At 42.8% G+C, this 15638-nt stretch overlaps 11 non-coding genes across 11 annotated transcripts; all 11 read left to right on the forward strand.

The window, feature by feature from the left end:
• The first annotated feature begins 376 nt into the window (after positions 1-376).
• Positions 377-458, forward strand: trnas-gcu (transfer RNA serine (anticodon GCU)). The gene has a single exon. It is a non-coding gene; the product is annotated as a tRNA-Ser (tRNA).
• Positions 459-1871: 1413 nt separating this feature from the next.
• Positions 1872-1953, forward strand: trnas-gcu (transfer RNA serine (anticodon GCU)). Its single transcript has one exon. It is a non-coding gene; the product is annotated as a tRNA-Ser (tRNA).
• A 1413-nt stretch (positions 1954-3366) lies between these two features.
• Positions 3367-3448, forward strand: trnas-gcu (transfer RNA serine (anticodon GCU)). Its single transcript has one exon. It is a non-coding gene; the product is annotated as a tRNA-Ser (tRNA).
• A 1413-nt stretch (positions 3449-4861) lies between these two features.
• On the forward strand, positions 4862-4943 carry trnas-gcu (transfer RNA serine (anticodon GCU)). Its single transcript has one exon. It is a non-coding gene; the product is annotated as a tRNA-Ser (tRNA).
• Positions 4944-6356: 1413 nt separating this feature from the next.
• Positions 6357-6438, forward strand: trnas-gcu (transfer RNA serine (anticodon GCU)). Its single transcript has one exon. It is a non-coding gene; the product is annotated as a tRNA-Ser (tRNA).
• A 1413-nt stretch (positions 6439-7851) lies between these two features.
• trnas-gcu (transfer RNA serine (anticodon GCU)) lies at positions 7852-7933 on the forward strand. The gene has a single exon. It is a non-coding gene; the product is annotated as a tRNA-Ser (tRNA).
• A 1413-nt stretch (positions 7934-9346) lies between these two features.
• trnas-gcu (transfer RNA serine (anticodon GCU)) lies at positions 9347-9428 on the forward strand. The gene has a single exon. It is a non-coding gene; the product is annotated as a tRNA-Ser (tRNA).
• A 1413-nt stretch (positions 9429-10841) lies between these two features.
• Positions 10842-10923, forward strand: trnas-gcu (transfer RNA serine (anticodon GCU)). The gene has a single exon. It is a non-coding gene; the product is annotated as a tRNA-Ser (tRNA).
• A 1413-nt stretch (positions 10924-12336) lies between these two features.
• Positions 12337-12418, forward strand: trnas-gcu (transfer RNA serine (anticodon GCU)). The gene has a single exon. It is a non-coding gene; the product is annotated as a tRNA-Ser (tRNA).
• Positions 12419-13831: 1413 nt separating this feature from the next.
• trnas-gcu (transfer RNA serine (anticodon GCU)) lies at positions 13832-13913 on the forward strand. Its single transcript has one exon. It is a non-coding gene; the product is annotated as a tRNA-Ser (tRNA).
• A 1413-nt stretch (positions 13914-15326) lies between these two features.
• trnas-gcu (transfer RNA serine (anticodon GCU)) lies at positions 15327-15408 on the forward strand. Its single transcript has one exon. It is a non-coding gene; the product is annotated as a tRNA-Ser (tRNA).
• Positions 15409-15638: the final 230 nt, after the last annotated feature.

Consider the following 15638-nt stretch of genomic DNA (forward strand, 5'->3'; position numbering starts at 1 on the left):
AAGTTTTACACACCAACTCTGAGTATAGGTGAAGATCCTAGAGAGATTTAAAACCTGAAACCTCCCACAACTCTTTTAGAACTAAAGAAGCCTCTTGAACGACCAGTGTTACATCTTCAAGAAACACAAGCAAGGCCAGTTGCCTATGTACGCAGGTACAATACCAGAAAACATAAGTTAGAGTCCTGTAGTCCCCTAAATTGTTCTCCAGTAAAGAAATGATCACCAACTGTGGTCTGCACGCATGGGTTAGAATCCTGTTTTTTCAGCAATAGTTTTCTTCTTCTTGTGTCCACAGCCACTTGTCACCATTGTAACAAGTCTCTTAAGAACAGGAAAAGTTTGAATTTCAGGAGATAAATTTACCTCCCAATAGGACGAGGTGGCCGAGTGGTCAAGGCGATGGACTGCTAATCCATTGTGCTCTGCACGCGTGGGTTCGAATCCCATCCTCGTCGCAGTGAAGTTTACAAGACACAAATTTCTACTCTAATTGACTGAATCAGCTTACTCTGCTGCTTCAGATCATTATCTCAAATGCTGTATTCTCGTCACGTGTACTGACAAAAACGCTGACCAGGACCATCAACCAGGTGCTCTGAATATCTTACCAACTTGAAATGACAGATTAGAAACATATTATTGGGGAAAATATGAGCATTTAGTTAGTGTCTAAGAACGGTGATACTCCCCCATGTGCTCTCAAGAAAAATGTCCTTCCTACTTGGCGGTGGCTCTTTAACTCTGTGAACCATGCTGGAAGGATGGAACAGCATTTCTGTATAATATCAGTCCATGGCATAAAAACAAGGAAATCCATCTTGTTTTAGAAGGGGACTTTATCAAACTGAATTAAAAGACTTTCCCAACCAGACTAAAATCAAGATATAACAAATTTCCTGGAGAATGTGGGCATCGATCCCACTACTTCTCGCATGCTAAGCGAGCGCTCTACCATTTGAGCTAATTCCCCAGCTGTAAATCACTTACTTGTCCAGTGTCCCCTGAGGGCCTGTGATGAGAGACTTCATTCATTTGTCTAGGCAATGTGATCCAGTCTAGGACAGAACAACATACATGCTGAACAGGTTGCCAGGATTTGCCACAGAAGCCATTCTTACACAGGGGGATTAGCTCAAATGGTAGAGCGCTCGCTTTGCATGTGAGAGGTAGTGGGATCGATGCCCACATTCTCCACTATTGAACCCTTTGTGAGTGACATCCATTGTCTTCTACCTCAAGATGAAACTTTTCGGTATCAAACCTTTGTGCATAGGCTTGCTTTGGTTTCTTGAAAACCTGTCACTTCTCTTTCCAGATCCTCTTTAAGTTTTAACTTAGTAGTGGGAGGCTACAGGTATTTCCACTCTCTGGCCCTTTGCATATCTTGCCATTTCTTGTAACCCTAATGACTCACACCATAGCGAAATGCTATACACACCTTGATTCAAGGAGCTCCACACAATACCATTTGGTGGGGGGTTAAACGACCTGCAAGTTTTACACACCAACTCTGAGTATAGGTGAAGATCCTAGAGAGATTTAAAACCTGAAACCTCCCACAACTCTTTTAGAACTAAAGAAGCCTCTTGAACGACCAGTGTTACATCTTCAAGAAACACAAGCAAGGCCAGTTGCCTATGTACGCAGGTACAATACCAGAAAACATAAGTTAGAGTCCTGTAGTCCCCTAAATTGTTCTCCAGTAAAGAAATGATCACCAACTGTGGTCTGCACGCATGGGTTAGAATCCTGTTTTTTCAGCAATAGTTTTCTTCTTCTTGTGTCCACAGCCACTTGTCACCATTGTAACAAGTCTCTTAAGAACAGGAAAAGTTTGAATTTCAGGAGATAAATTTACCTCCCAATAGGACGAGGTGGCCGAGTGGTCAAGGCGATGGACTGCTAATCCATTGTGCTCTGCACGCGTGGGTTCGAATCCCATCCTCGTCGCAGTGAAGTTTACAAGACACAAATTTCTACTCTAATTGACTGAATCGGCTTACTCTGCTGCTTCAGATCATTATCTCAAATGCTGTATTCTCGTCACGTGTACTGACAAAAACGCTGACCAGGACCATCAACCAGGTGCTCTGAATATCTTACCAACTTGAAATGACAGATTAGAAACATATTATTGGGGAAAATATGAGCTTTTAGTTAGTGTCTAAGAACGGTGATACTCCCCCATGTGCTCTCAAATAAAATGTCCTTCCTACTTGGCGGTGGCTCTTTAACTCTGTGAACCATGCTGGAAGGATGGAACAGCATTTCTGTATAATATCAGTCCATGGCATAAAAACAAGGAAATCCATCTTGTTTTAGAAGGGGACTTTATCAAACTGAATTAAAAGACTTTCCCAACCAGACTAAAATCAAGATATAACAAATTTCCTGGAGAATGTGGGCATCGATCCCACTACTTCTCGCATGCTAAGCGAGCGCTCTACCATTTGAGCTAATTCCCCAGCTGTAAATCACTTACTTGTCCAGTGTCCCCTGAGGGCCTGTGATGAGAGACTTCATTCATTTGTCTAGGCAATGTGATCCAGTCTAGGACAGAACAACATACATGCTGAACAGGTTGCCAGGATTTGCCACAGAAGCCATTCTTACACAGGGGGATTAGCTCAAATGGTAGAGCGCTCGCTTTGCATGTGAGAGGTAGTGGGATCGATGCCCACATTCTCCACTATTGAACCCTTTGTGAGTGACATCCATTGTCTTCTACCTCAAGATGAAACTTTTCGGTATCAAACCTTTGTGCATAGGCTTGCTTTGGTTTCTTGAAAACCTGTCACTTCTCTTTCCAGATCCTCTTTAAGTTTTAACTTAGTAGTGGGAGGCTACAGGTATTTCCACTCTCTGGCCCTTTGCATATCTTGCCATTTCTTGTAACCCTAATGACTCACACCATAGCGAAATGCTATACACACCTTGATTCAAGGAGCTCCACACAATACCATTTGGTGGGGGGTTAAACGACCTGCAAGTTTTACACACCAACTCTGAGTATAGGTGAAGATCCTAGAGAGATTTAAAACCTGAAACCTCCCACAACTCTTTTAGAACTAAAGAAGCCTCTTGAACGACCAGTGTTACATCTTCAAGAAACACAAGCAAGGCCAGTTGCCTATGTACGCAGGTACAATACCAGAAAACATAAGTTAGAGTCCTGTAGTCCCCTAAATTGTTCTCCAGTAAAGAAATGATCACCAACTGTGGTCTGCACGCATGGGTTAGAATCCTGTTTTTTCAGCAATAGTTTTCTTCTTCTTGTGTCCACAGCCACTTGTCACCATTGTAACAAGTCTCTTAAGAACAGGAAAAGTTTGAATTTCAGGAGATAAATTTACCTCCCAATAGGACGAGGTGGCCGAGTGGTCAAGGCGATGGACTGCTAATCCATTGTGCTCTGCACGCGTGGGTTCGAATCCCATCCTCGTCGCAGTGAAGTTTACAAGACACAAATTTCTACTCTAATTGACTGAATCAGCTTACTCTGCTGCTTCAGATCATTATCTCAAATGCTGTATTCTCGTCACGTGAACTGACAAAAACGCTGACCAGGACCATCAACCAGGTGCTCTGAATATCTTACCAACTTGAAATGACAGATTAGAAACATATTATTGGGGAAAATATGAGCATTTAGTTAGTGTCTAAGAACGGTGATACTCCCCCATGTGCTCTCAAGAAAAATGTCCTTCCTACTTGGCGGTGGCTCTTTAACTCTGTGAACCATGCTGGAAGGATGGAACAGCATTTCTGTATAATATCAGTCCATGGCATAAAAACAAGGAAATCCATCTTGTTTTAGAAGGGGACTTTATCAAACTGAATTAAAAGACTTTCCCAACCAGACTAAAATCAAGATATAACAAATTTCCTGGAGAATGTGGGCATCGATCCCACTACTTCTCGCATGCTAAGCGAGCGCTCTACCATTTGAGCTAATTCCCCAGCTGTAAATCACTTACTTGTCCAGTGTCCCCTGAGGGCCTGTGATGAGAGACTTCATTCATTTGTCTAGGCAATGTGATCCAGTCTAGGACAGAACAACATACATGCTGAACAGGTTGCCAGGATTTGCCACAGAAGCCATTCTTACACAGGGGGATTAGCTCAAATGGTAGAGCGCTCGCTTTGCATGTGAGAGGTAGTGGGATCGATGCCCACATTCTCCACTATTGAACCCTTTGTGAGTGACATCCATTGTCTTCTACCTCAAGATGAAACTTTTCGGTATCAAACCTTTGTGCATAGGCTTGCTTTGGTTTCTTGAAAACCTGTCACTTCTCTTTCCAGATCCTCTTTAAGTTTTAACTTAGTAGTGGGAGGCTACAGGTATTTCCACTCTCTGGCCCTTTGCATATCTTGCCATTTCTTGTAACCCTAATGACTCACACCATAGCGAAATGCTATACACACCTTGATTCAAGGAGCTCCACACAATACCATTTGGTGGGGGGTTAAACGACCTGCAAGTTTTACACACCAACTCTGAGTATAGGTGAAGATCCTAGAGAGATTTAAAACCTGAAACCTCCCACAACTCTTTTAGAACTAAAGAAGCCTCTTGAACGACCAGTGTTACATCTTCAAGAAACACAAGCAAGGCCAGTTGCCTATGTACGCAGGTACAATACCAGAAAACATAAGTTAGAGTCCTGTAGTCCCCTAAATTGTTCTCCAGTAAAGAAATGATCACCAACTGTGGTCTGCACGCATGGGTTAGAATCCTGTTTTTTCAGCAATAGTTTTCTTCTTCTTGTGTCCACAGCCACTTGTCACCATTGTAACAAGTCTCTTAAGAACAGGAAAAGTTTGAATTTCAGGAGATAAATTTACCTCCCAATAGGACGAGGTGGCCGAGTGGTCAAGGCGATGGACTGCTAATCCATTGTGCTCTGCACGCGTGGGTTCGAATCCCATCCTCGTCGCAGTGAAGTTTACAAGACACAAATTTCTACTCTAATTGACTGAATCAGCTTACTCTGCTGCTTCAGATCATTATCTCAAATGCTGTATTCTCGTCACGTGTACTGACAAAAACGCTGACCAGGACCATCAACCAGGTGCTCTGAATATCTTACCAACTTGAAATGACAGATTAGAAACATATTATTGGGGAAAATATGAGCATTTAGTTAGTGTCTAAGAACGGTGATACTCCCCCATGTGCTCTCAAGAAAAATGTCCTTCCTACTTGGCGGTGGCTCTTTAACTCTGTGAACCATGCTGGAAGGATGGAACAGCATTTCTGTATAATATCAGTCCATGGCATAAAAACAAGGAAATCCATCTTGTTTTAGAAGGGGACTTTATCAAACTGAATTAAAAGACTTTCCCAACCAGACTAAAATCAAGATATAACGAATTTCCTGGAGAATGTGGGCATCGATCCCACTACTTCTCGCATGCTAAGCGAGCGCTCTACCATTTGAGCTAATTCCCCAGCTGTAAATCACTTACTTGTCCAGTGTCCCCTGAGGGCCTGTGATGAGAGACTTCATTCATTTGTCTAGGCAATGTGATCCAGTCTAGGACAGAACAACATACATGCTGAACAGGTTGCCAGGATTTGCCACAGAAGCCTTTCTTACACAGGGGGATTAGCTCAAATGGTAGAGCGCTCGCTTTGCATGTGAGAGGTAGTGGGATCGATGCCCACATTCTCCACTATTGAACCCTTTGTGAGTGACATCCATTGTCTTCTACCTCAAGATGAAACTTTCCGGTATCAAACCTTTGTGAATAGGCTTGCTTTGGTTTCTTGAAAACCTGTCACTTCTCTTTCCAGATCCTCTTTAAGTTTTAACTTAGTAGTGGGAGGCTACAGGTATTTCCACTCTCTGGCCCTTTGCATATCTTGCCATTTCTTGTAACCCTAATGACTCACACTATAGCGAAATGCTATACACACCTTGATTCAAGGAGCTCCACACAATACCATTTGGTGGGGGGTTAAACGACCTGCAAGTTTTACACACCAACTCTGAGTATAGGTGAAGATCCTAGAGAGATTTAAAACCTGAAACCTCCCACAACTCTTTTAGAACTAAAGAAGCCTCTTGAACGACCAGTGTTACATCTTCAAGAAACACAAGCAAGGCCAGTTGCCTATGTACGCAGGTACAATACCAGAAAACATAAGTTAGAGTCCTGTAGTCCCCTAAATTGTTCTCCAGTAAAGAAATGATCACCAACTGTGGTCTGCACGCATGGGTTAGAATCCTGTTTTTTCAGCAATAGTTTTCTTCTTCTTGTGTCCACAGCCACTTGTCACCATTGTAACAAGTCTCTTAAGAACAGGAAAAGTTTGAATTTCAGGAGATAAATTTACCTCCCAATAGGACGAGGTGGCCGAGTGGTCAAGGCGATGGACTGCTAATCCATTGTGCTCTGCACGCGTGGGTTCGAATCCCATCCTCGTCGCAGTGAAGTTTACAAGACACAAATTTCTACTCTAATTGACTGAATCGGCTTACTCTGCTGCTTCAGATCATTATCTCAAATGCTGTATTCTCGTCACGTGTACTGACAAAAACGCTGACCAGGACCATCAACCAGGTGCTCTGAATATCTTACCAACTTGAAATGACAGATTAGAAACATATTATTGGGGAAAATATGAGCTTTTAGTTAGTGTCTAAGAACGGTGATACTCCCCCATGTGCTCTCAAATAAAATGTCCTTCCTACTTGGCGGTGGCTCTTTAACTCTGTGAACCATGCTGGAAGGATGGAACAGCATTTCTGTATAATATCAGTCCATGGCATAAAAACAAGGAAATCCATCTTGTTTTAGAAGGGGACTTTATCAAACTGAATTAAAAGACTTTCCCAACCAGACTAAAATCAAGATATAACAAATTTCCTGGAGAATGTGGGCATCGATCCCACTACTTCTCGCATGCTAAGCGAGCGCTCTACCATTTGAGCTAATTCCCCAGCTGTAAATCACTTACTTGTCCAGTGTCCCCTGAGGGCCTGTGATGAGAGACTTCATTCATTTGTCTAGGCAATGTGATCCAGTCTAGGACAGAACAACATACATGCTGAACAGGTTGCCAGGATTTGCCACAGAAGCCATTCTTACACAGGGGGATTAGCTCAAATGGTAGAGCGCTCGCTTTGCATGTGAGAGGTAGTGGGATCGATGCCCACATTCTCCACTATTGAACCCTTTGTGAGTGACATCCATTGTCTTCTACCTCAAGATGAAACTTTTCGGTATCAAACCTTTGTGCATAGGCTTGCTTTGGTTTCTTGAAAACCTGTCACTTCTCTTTCCAGATCCTCTTTAAGTTTTAACTTAGTAGTGGGAGGCTACAGGTATTTCCACTCTCTGGCCCTTTGCATATCTTGCCATTTCTTGTAACCCTAATGACTCACACCATAGCGAAATGCTATACACACCTTGATTCAAGGAGCTCCACACAATACCATTTGGTGGGGGGTTAAACGACCTGCAAGTTTTACACACCAACTCTGAGTATAGGTGAAGATCCTAGAGAGATTTAAAACCTGAAACCTCCCACAACTCTTTTAGAACTAAAGAAGCCTCTTGAACGACCAGTGTTACATCTTCAAGAAACACAAGCAAGGCCAGTTGCCTATGTACGCAGGTACAATACCAGAAAACATAAGTTAGAGTCCTGTAGTCCCCTAAATTGTTCTCCAGTAAAGAAATGATCACCAACTGTGGTCTGCACGCATGGGTTAGAATCCTGTTTTTTCAGCAATAGTTTTCTTCTTCTTGTGTCCACAGCCACTTGTCACCATTGTAACAAGTCTCTTAAGAACAGGAAAAGTTTGAATTTCAGGAGATAAATTTACCTCCCAATAGGACGAGGTGGCCGAGTGGTCAAGGCGATGGACTGCTAATCCATTGTGCTCTGCACGCGTGGGTTCGAATCCCATCCTCGTCGCAGTGAAGTTTACAAGACACAAATTTCTACTCTAATTGACTGAATCAGCTTACTCTGCTGCTTCAGATCATTATCTCAAATGCTGTATTCTCGTCACGTGTACTGACAAAAACGCTGACCAGGACCATCAACCAGGTGCTCTGAATATCTTACCAACTTGAAATGACAGATTAGAAACATATTATTGGGGAAAATATGAGCATTTAGTTAGTGTCTAAGAACGGTGATACTCCCCCATGTGCTCTCAAGAAAAATGTCCTTCCTACTTGGCGGTGGCTCTTTAACTCTGTGAACCATGCTGGAAGGATGGAACAGCATTTCTGTATAATATCAGTCCATGGCATAAAAACAAGGAAATCCATCTTGTTTTAGAAGGGGACTTTATCAAACTGAATTAAAAGACTTTCCCAACCAGACTAAAATCAAGATATAACGAATTTCCTGGAGAATGTGGGCATCGATCCCACTACTTCTCGCATGCTAAGCGAGCGCTCTACCATTTGAGCTAATTCCCCAGCTGTAAATCACTTACTTGTCCAGTGTCCCCTGAGGGCCTGTGATGAGAGACTTCATTCATTTGTCTAGGCAATGTGATCCAGTCTAGGACAGAACAACATACATGCTGAACAGGTTGCCAGGATTTGCCACAGAAGCCATTCTTACACAGGGGGATTAGCTCAAATGGTAGAGCGCTCGCTTTGCATGTGAGAGGTAGTGGGATCGATGCCCACATTCTCCACTATTGAACCCTTTGTGAGTGACATCCATTGTCTTCTACCTCAAGATGAAACTTTTCGGTATCAAACCTTTGTGCATAGGCTTGCTTTGGTTTCTTGAAAACCTGTCACTTCTCTTTCCAGATCCTCTTTAAGTTTTAACTTAGTAGTGGGAGGCTACAGGTATTTCCACTCTCTGGCCCTTTGCATATCTTGCCATTTCTTGTAACCCTAATGACTCACACCATAGCGAAATGCTATACACACCTTGATTCAAGGAGCTCCACACAATACCATTTGGTGGGGGGTTAAACGACCTGCAAGTTTTACACACCAACTCTGAGTATAGGTGAAGATCCTAGAGAGATTTAAAACCTGAAACCTCCCACAACTCTTTTAGAACTAAAGAAGCCTCTTGAACGACCAGTGTTACATCTTCAAGAAACACAAGCAAGGCCAGTTGCCTATGTACGCAGGTACAATACCAGAAAACATAAGTTAGAGTCCTGTAGTCCCCTAAATTGTTCTCCAGTAAAGAAATGATCACCAACTGTGGTCTGCACGCATGGGTTAGAATCCTGTTTTTTCAGCAATAGTTTTCTTCTTCTTGTGTCCACAGCCACTTGTCACCATTGTAACAAGTCTCTTAAGAACAGGAAAAGTTTGAATTTCAGGAGATAAATTTACCTCCCAATAGGACGAGGTGGCCGAGTGGTCAAGGCGATGGACTGCTAATCCATTGTGCTCTGCACGCGTGGGTTCGAATCCCATCCTCGTCGCAGTGAAGTTTACAAGACACAAATTTCTACTCTAATTGACTGAATCAGCTTACTCTGCTGCTTCAGATCATTATCTCAAATGCTGTATTCTCGTCACGTGTACTGACAAAAACGCTGACCAGGACCATCAACCAGGTGCTCTGAATATCTTACCAACTTGAAATGACAGATTAGAAACATATTATTGGGGAAAATATGAGCATTTAGTTAGTGTCTAAGAACGGTGATACTCCCCCATGTGCTCTCAAGAAAAATGTCCTTCCTACTTGGCGGTGGCTCTTTAACTCTGTGAACCATGCTGGAAGGATGGAACAGCATTTCTGTATAATATCAGTCCATGGCATAAAAACAAGGAAATCCATCTTGTTTTAGAAGGGGACTTTATCAAACTGAATTAAAAGACTTTCCCAACCAGACTAAAATCAAGATATAACAAATTTCCTGGAGAATGTGGGCATCGATCCCACTACTTCTCGCATGCTAAGCGAGCGCTCTACCATTTGAGCTAATTCCCCAGCTGTAAATCACTTACTTGTCCAGTGTCCCCTGAGGGCCTGTGATGAGAGACTTCATTCATTTGTCTAGGCAATGTGATCCAGTCTAGGACAGAACAACATACATGCTGAACAGGTTGCCAGGATTTGCCACAGAAGCCATTCTTACACAGGGGGATTAGCTCAAATGGTAGAGCGCTCGCTTTGCATGTGAGAGGTAGTGGGATCGATGCCCACATTCTCCACTATTGAACCCTTTGTGAGTGACATCCATTGTCTTCTACCTCAAGATGAAACTTTTCGGTATCAAACCTTTGTGCATAGGCTTGCTTTGGTTTCTTGAAAACCTGTCACTTCTCTTTCCAGATCCTCTTTAAGTTTTAACTTAGTAGTGGGAGGCTACAGGTATTTCCACTCTCTGGCCCTTTGCATATCTTGCCATTTCTTGTAACCCTAATGACTCACACCATAGCGAAATGCTATACACACCTTGATTCAAGGAGCTCCACACAATACCATTTGGTGGGGGGTTAAACGACCTGCAAGTTTTACACACCAACTCTGAGTATAGGTGAAGATCCTAGAGAGATTTAAAACCTGAAACCTCCCACAACTCTTTTAGAACTAAAGAAGCCTCTTGAACGACCAGTGTTACATCTTCAAGAAACACAAGCAAGGCCAGTTGCCTATGTACGCAGGTACAATACCAGAAAACATAAGTTAGAGTCCTGTAGTCCCCTAAATTGTTCTCCAGTAAAGAAATGATCACCAACTGTGGTCTGCACGCATGGGTTAGAATCCTGTTTTTTCAGCAATAGTTTTCTTCTTCTTGTGTCCACAGCCACTTGTCACCATTGTAACAAGTCTCTTAAGAACAGGAAAAGTTTGAATTTCAGGAGATAAATTTACCTCCCAATAGGACGAGGTGGCCGAGTGGTCAAGGCGATGGACTGCTAATCCATTGTGCTCTGCACGCGTGGGTTCGAATCCCATCCTCGTCGCAGTGAAGTTTACAAGACACAAATTTCTACTCTAATTGACTGAATCAGCTTACTCTGCTGCTTCAGATCATTATCTCAAATGCTGTATTCTCGTCACGTGAACTGACAAAAACGCTGACCAGGACCATCAACCAGGTGCTCTGAATATCTTACCAACTTGAAATGACAGATTAGAAACATATTATTGGGGAAAATATGAGCATTTAGTTAGTGTCTAAGAACGGTGATACTCCCCCATGTGCTCTCAAGAAAAATGTCCTTCCTACTTGGCGGTGGCTCTTTAACTCTGTGAACCATGCTGGAAGGATGGAACAGCATTTCTGTATAATATCAGTCCATGGCATAAAAACAAGGAAATCCATCTTGTTTTAGAAGGGGACTTTATCAAACTGAATTAAAAGACTTTCCCAACCAGACTAAAATCAAGATATAACAAATTTCCTGGAGAATGTGGGCATCGATCCCACTACTTCTCGCATGCTAAGCGAGCGCTCTACCATTTGAGCTAATTCCCCAGCTGTAAATCACTTACTTGTCCAGTGTCCCCTGAGGGCCTGTGATGAGAGACTTCATTCATTTGTCTAGGCAATGTGATCCAGTCTAGGACAGAACAACATACATGCTGAACAGGTTGCCAGGATTTGCCACAGAAGCCATTCTTACACAGGGGGATTAGCTCAAATGGTAGAGCGCTCGCTTTGCATGTGAGAGGTAGTGGGATCGATGCCCACATTCTCCACTATTGAACCCTTTGTGAGTGACATCCATTGTCTTCTACCTCAAGATGAAACTTTTCGGTATCAAACCTTTGTGCATAGGCTTGCTTTGGTTTCTTGAAAACCTGTCACTTCTCTTTCCAGATCCTCTTTAAGTTTTAACTTAGTAGTGGGAGGCTACAGGTATTTCCACTCTCTGGCCCTTTGCATATCTTGCCATTTCTTGTAACCCTAATGACTCACACCATAGCGAAATGCTATACACACCTTGATTCAAGGAGCTCCACACAATACCATTTGGTGGGGGGTTAAACGACCTGCAAGTTTTACACACCAACTCTGAGTATAGGTGAAGATCCTAGAGAGATTTAAAACCTGAAACCTCCCACAACTCTTTTAGAACTAAAGAAGCCTCTTGAACGACCAGTGTTACATCTTCAAGAAACACAAGCAAGGCCAGTTGCCTATGTACGCAGGTACAATACCAGAAAACATAAGTTAGAGTCCTGTAGTCCCCTAAATTGTTCTCCAGTAAAGAAATGATCACCAACTGTGGTCTGCACGCATGGGTTAGAATCCTGTTTTTTCAGCAATAGTTTTCTTCTTCTTGTGTCCACAGCCACTTGTCACCATTGTAACAAGTCTCTTAAGAACAGGAAAAGTTTGAATTTCAGGAGATAAATTTACCTCCCAATAGGACGAGGTGGCCGAGTGGTCAAGGCGATGGACTGCTAATCCATTGTGCTCTGCACGCGTGGGTTCGAATCCCATCCTCGTCGCAGTGAAGTTTACAAGACACAAATTTCTACTCTAATTGACTGAATCAGCTTACTCTGCTGCTTCAGATCATTATCTCAAATGCTGTATTCTCGTCACGTGTACTGACAAAAACGCTGACCAGGACCATCAACCAGGTGCTCTGAATATCTTACCAACTTGAAATGACAGATTAGAAACATATTATTGGGGAAAATATGAGCATTTAGTTAGTGTCTAAGAACGGTGATACTCCCCCATGTGCTCTCAAGAAAAATGTCCTTCCTACTTGGCGGTGGCTCTTTAACTCTGTGAACCATGCTGGAAGGATGGAACAGCATTTCTGTATAATATCAGTCCATGGCATAAAAACAAGGAAATCCATCTTGTTTTAGAAGGGGACTTTATCAAACTGAATTAAAAGACTTTCCCAACCAGACTAAAATCAAGATATAACAAATTTCCTGGAGAATGTGGGCATCGATCCCACTACTTCTCGCATGCTAAGCGAGCGCTCTACCATTTGAGCTAATTCCCCAGCTGTAAATCACTTACTTGTCCAGTGTCCCCTGAGGGCCTGTGATGAGAGACTTCATTCATTTGTCTAGGCAATGTGATCCAGTCTAGGACAGAACAACATACATGCTGAACAGGTTGCCAGGATTTGCCACAGAAGCCATTCTTACACAGGGGGATTAGCTCAAATGGTAGAGCGCTCGCTTTGCATGTGAGAGGTAGTGGGATCGATGCCCACATTCTCCACTATTGAACCCTTTGTGAGTGACATCCATTGTCTTCTACCTCAAGATGAAACTTTTCGGTATCAAACCTTTGTGCATAGGCTTGCTTTGGTTTCTTGAAAACCTGTCACTTCTCTTTCCAGATCCTCTTTAAGTTTTAACTTAGTAGTGGGAGGCTACAGGTATTTCCACTCTCTGGCCCTTTGCATATCTTGCCATTTCTTGTAACCCTAATGACTCACACCATAGCGAAATGCTATACACACCTTGATTCAAGGAGCTCCACACAATACCATTTGGTGGGGGGTTAAACGACCTGCAAGTTTTACACACCAACTCTGAGTATAGGTGAAGATCCTAGAGAGATTTAAAACCTGAAACCTCCCACAACTCTTTTAGAACTAAAGAAGCCTCTTGAACGACCAGTGTTACATCTTCAAGAAACACAAGCAAGGCCAGTTGCCTATGTACGCAGGTACAATACCAGAAAACATAAGTTAGAGTCCTGTAGTCCCCTAAATTGTTCTCCAGTAAAGAAATGATCACCAACTGTGGTCTGCACGCATGGGTTAGAATCCTGTTTTTTCAGCAATAGTTTTCTTCTTCTTGTGTCCACAGCCACTTGTCACCATTGTAACAAGTCTCTTAAGAACAGGAAAAGTTTGAATTTCAGGAGATAAATTTACCTCCCAATAGGACGAGGTGGCCGAGTGGTCAAGGCGATGGACTGCTAATCCATTGTGCTCTGCACGCGTGGGTTCGAATCCCATCCTCGTCGCAGTGAAGTTTACAAGACACAAATTTCTACTCTAATTGACTGAATCAGCTTACTCTGCTGCTTCAGATCATTATCTCAAATGCTGTATTCTCGTCACGTGTACTGACAAAAACGCTGACCAGGACCATCAACCAGGTGCTCTGAATATCTTACCAACTTGAAATGACAGATTAGAAACATATTATTGGGGAAAATATGAGCATTTAGTTAGTGTCTAAGAACGGTGATACTCCCCCATGTGCTCTCAAGAAAAATGTCCTTCCTACTTGGCGGTGGCTCTTTAACTCTGTGAACCATGCTGGAAGGATGGAACAGCATTTCTGTATAATATCAGTCCATGGCATAAAAACAAGGAAATCCATCTTGTTTTAGAAGGGGACTTTATCAAACTGAATTAAAAGACTTTCCCAACCAGACTAAAATCAAGATATAACGAATTTCCTGGAGAATGTGGGCATCGATCCCACTACTTCTCGCATGCTAAGCGAGCGCTCTACCATTTGAGCTAATTCCCCAGCTGTAAATCACTTACTTGTCCAGTGTCCCCTGAGGGCCTGTGATGAGAGACTTCATTCATTTGTCTAGGCAATGTGATCCAGTCTAGGACAGAACAACATACATGCTGAACAGGTTGCCAGGATTTGCCACAGAAGCCATTCTTACACAGGGGGATTAGCTCAAATGGTAGAGCGCTCGCTTTGCATGTGAGAGGTAGTGGGATCGATGCCCACATTCTCCACTATTGAACCCTTTGTGAGTGACATCCATTGTCTTCTACCTCAAGATGAAACTTTTCGGTATCAAACCTTTGTGCATAGGCTTGCTTTGGTTTCTTGAAAACCTGTCACTTCTCTTTCCAGATCCTCTTTAAGTTTTAACTTAGTAGTGGGAGGCTACAGGTATTTCCACTCTCTGGCCCTTTGCATATCTTGCCATTTCTTGTAACCCTAATGACTCACACCATAGCGAAATGCTATACACACCTTGATTCAAGGAGCTCCACACAATACCATTTGGTGGGGGGTTAAACGACCTGCAAGTTTTACACACCAACTCTGAGTATAGGTGAAGATCCTAGAGAGATTTAAAACCTGAAACCTCCCACAACTCTTTTAGAACTAAAGAAGCCTCTTGAACGACCAGTGTTACATCTTCAAGAAACACAAGCAAGGCCAGTTGCCTATGTACGCAGGTACAATACCAGAAAACATAAGTTAGAGTCCTGTAGTCCCCTAAATTGTTCTCCAGTAAAGAAATGATCACCAACTGTGGTCTGCACGCATGGGTTAGAATCCTGTTTTTTCAGCAATAGTTTTCTTCTTCTTGTGTCCACAGCCACTTGTCACCATTGTAACAAGTCTCTTAAGAACAGGAAAAGTTTGAATTTCAGGAGATAAATTTACCTCCCAATAGGACGAGGTGGCCGAGTGGTCAAGGCGATGGACTGCTAATCCATTGTGCTCTGCACGCGTGGGTTCGAATCCCATCCTCGTCGCAGTGAAGTTTACAAGACACAAATTTCTACTCTAATTGACTGAATCAGCTTACTCTGCTGCTTCAGATCATTATCTCAAATGCTGTATTCTCGTCACGTGTACTGACAAAAACGCTGACCAGGACCATCAACCAGGTGCTCTGAATATCTTACCAACTTGAAATGACAGATTAGAAACATATTATTGGGGAAAATATGAGCATTTAGTTAGTGTCTAAGAACGGTGATAC

This window comes from Pleuronectes platessa, chromosome 16 (assembly GCF_947347685.1).
Source record: "Pleuronectes platessa chromosome 16, fPlePla1.1, whole genome shotgun sequence".
NCBI classification, from domain to species: Eukaryota; Metazoa; Chordata; class Actinopteri; order Pleuronectiformes; family Pleuronectidae; genus Pleuronectes; species Pleuronectes platessa.